The 2,953-nt window shown below is 47.3% G+C and overlaps 1 long non-coding RNA gene across 1 annotated transcript; it reads left to right on the plus strand.

Moving 5' to 3' along the window:
- Positions 1–1,253: 1,253 nt before the first annotated feature.
- LOC139080820 (uncharacterized) lies at positions 1,254–2,043 on the plus strand. Its single transcript, XR_011535634.1, has 2 exons — positions 1,254–1,507; positions 1,761–2,043. It is a non-coding gene; the product is annotated as an uncharacterized lncRNA (long non-coding RNA).
- The last annotated feature ends 910 nt before the right edge of the window (positions 2,044–2,953 follow it).

The following is a 2,953-nucleotide window of genomic DNA, read 5'->3' on the forward strand; positions in this document are numbered from 1 at the left end:
AGTGCCAGGGCCATTTCTGTTCCACAATACGGATTTATTTAGATTCAGATTAATAAAAATTCTACCAATAGGGGCTGGCCCCATGGCCAAATCGTTAAGCTCACGTGTTGTGTGTCGGGAGACCAGGGTTTCACCATTCGGATGCTGGGCGTGGACATGGCACCACTCACTGAGCCATGCTGAGGCGACATCCCACATAGCAGAGCGAGAAGGACCTAAACTAGAATATAGAACCATGTACTGAGGGGCTTTGGAGAGGAGAAGAAGAAGAAAAAAGAAAGAAGAAGCTTGGCAACAGTTGTCAGCTCAGGTGCCAATCTTTAAAAAAAAATTCTACCAATAAATGAATTTATATACCTAAAAGAAGGTTGAAATCTGAATAAAGAGACCATTGGCCTTTGCCAGTGTCATACTATCTCACAGAAGGTTTAGCAAACACATCACTGTGGTCCCCAAACTAACATTACTGGGGGCATTTTATAGACGTCATCCCACTGCACCCACAGGTCCTTCACCAGGGAGGGACTATTGCTGTCACCATCCTACAGAGGAAGAAGCTGAGGCAGATAAAGTTAGCACAACTGAGCATAGTGGGGAAGAGCGCACATTCTGAAGTCTCCGTCAGAGTCTAGATCCAAACCCCACCACTCAGCAGCTTTTCGCCTTAGGCAGAGCAGTTAATGTGACAGCGACGGTGACGATGATAATGCTACGATGATGCTGATGGTGATGATCGTGGTGTTTATGATGATGATGATGTTAATAGTGAGGATGATGGTGGTGATGGTGATGATGGTGGTGATGGGAATGATGACAGTGATGGTCATGATGAGGATGGGGATGATGACGTTGAGGGCAATGATGGTGATGACAGTTTTGAAGTGGAAGCTGGCGGCTGCCGTAAGACACTCTGTGCTTACACTCTGACTGCTCAAAGGCGCAAGGACTTTACTGGGCCTTTCCAAAAAAAACGAAATATTAGGAGGGAAAAATGTCTGGACCAAGAAGCAGAGCTCTCTCTATCAGCTCGAAGGTAAAGTTACCTGCAGAGTGATAAGCGTGGTAAACAAAACAAAGCACTCCCTCAGAGGCCACTTGTGAAATTTCTGAGTGCTTGGCATTGCCGGTGAGAAACAGCCCAGACAGACAAATGGTTCCCACGGCGGTGGGAGTTTATCCTGCCATCTCGAGTCGCAGCCGGGGGGCTGGGCGCACCTGGAGAGCTGCTCTAATTGGGAAGGACAATTCTCTTGACTTTGAACAGTGTAGATCAAGACAGTACACAACTGGATCTCCCCAGGTGGGCTTCTGACGGCTGGAGGAGACCTTCCCGGGCAGACGGAGAGTGAATGGAAACTGACAGCAGACCCGGAGCCTGGCTTCGAAAGCTGCGGGGTTTCAGAGGAAGGCACAGATCGTCGGGCCTGAGAAGAGGAGAGTGACTTTTGAAACCCGTTCCTATAAAATTGATGTGGAGATGTGGTTTTAGTCTTAAGCTAACTTACAAGTACGTATTTGATCCGTGATGCAGTGAAAAGTGGGAACTGATGTAAACGCAATGTTAGTATTGAAACAAGAAAAAAATGTAGATAGCGAAACGGTAACTTATTTTCAGGGGAGGAGAGGAAGCAGCTGTGCTGACTGGGGATCTGAGACGGGACGTCTCCAGGGGACGTGGGCATTTCAAGGCTTCCGGGGCCCAGCGCACCGATTCTCTGGGTGTCACTCATTCAAAGCTGTTTTTCTTTCTCTTGGTTCAGGTACTCTGCATGAGAGGATGGGGTGTGGACAACCAGGAGAATGCTATTGTCCAGCAGAAAATGGCTCAGGTGTGAATTGTGGAGGGAAGGACGAGGGCCCTTTGCACATGGACATCAAGGCGGGAGAGAACACAGATGAAAAAAATACATCAAGTTGCTCTATACGCTGCCAGCAGAGGGCGCTGTGAACTCACCCAGTTTGGTTTTTGCAAAATTAGATATATTTGCAAAATTAAATATAATTTAATTTTTATTAAATTAAATTTACTTTTCAAAATGAAAATATAATTCTTTTGTGTGACTGGTTATTTACAACTCAGGTGTTTGCAACTCAATATAACAAAACCTTGTATTAAAGTGCCATAATTCCCTAAGGCAGTGCTGATTTTTAAAAAACATAACATTTGTAACCCTAGGTCAAAATATACCTTGTTAATCTGATTTTTAGCCAGTTACCATCTGTATTTTATTTTGAGTCACTCTCTCTCAGACTCGCCATCTGTCTTCAGTTTGTAGTTCACCCTGTTTGACACAGACAACAAGATATTTTTTGGTTCCAGCTTCTACTGTTGGAAACATTCGAGTGTGTGGAATGTTCTGTCTTACTCATCGTGGTCTGTGGTTGTAAAAGTCAGATATGCTGACTGAGCCGGGGATTGCCATGATGGTGTCACCCCACGCCCCTGCTCAGGAAGGCGACCTCTGCCCCGGGAGAAAGTGCCCTTTTGGAGGACAATCTGGTTCAGAATCCACTTCTGCTTCTGCCGTCACCACTCCCATTGGAATCAGGACATAAAACCATCATCAGTCTCCAGCAAGAGGCAATGCCCTGTGGCCAGGGGCAGGTCATCACGACCTATAATCACCGCCCAGCAGAGAGGAGAGGACATGAGTCACAACAGGCATTCGCTGTCATCCACACCAGGCACAAGGCTGGACGATGGCAGAGAGAGACAGACAGAGCCTTGCTCAACATGCAGGAGGTACGGCACCAGAATGTGCAGTGTAATCCCACACACGACTGGGAAGCAGTGAGTGATGGGGACTAGTGGTACTAATTAATTTAACATATGTGCGATCTCATGCTCAGAGCATCTTCACGCGTTGTGATGAGCCACCCAATTCTGACTGACGGGTTGTCGGAGGGCCACCTGCCCGCCCCTGGCCTGCCGCCTAGGGCTGCCCTCGCCCTC

This window comes from Equus przewalskii, chromosome 32 (assembly GCF_037783145.1).
Source record: "Equus przewalskii isolate Varuska chromosome 32, EquPr2, whole genome shotgun sequence".
Taxonomy (NCBI): domain Eukaryota; kingdom Metazoa; phylum Chordata; class Mammalia; order Perissodactyla; family Equidae; genus Equus; species Equus przewalskii.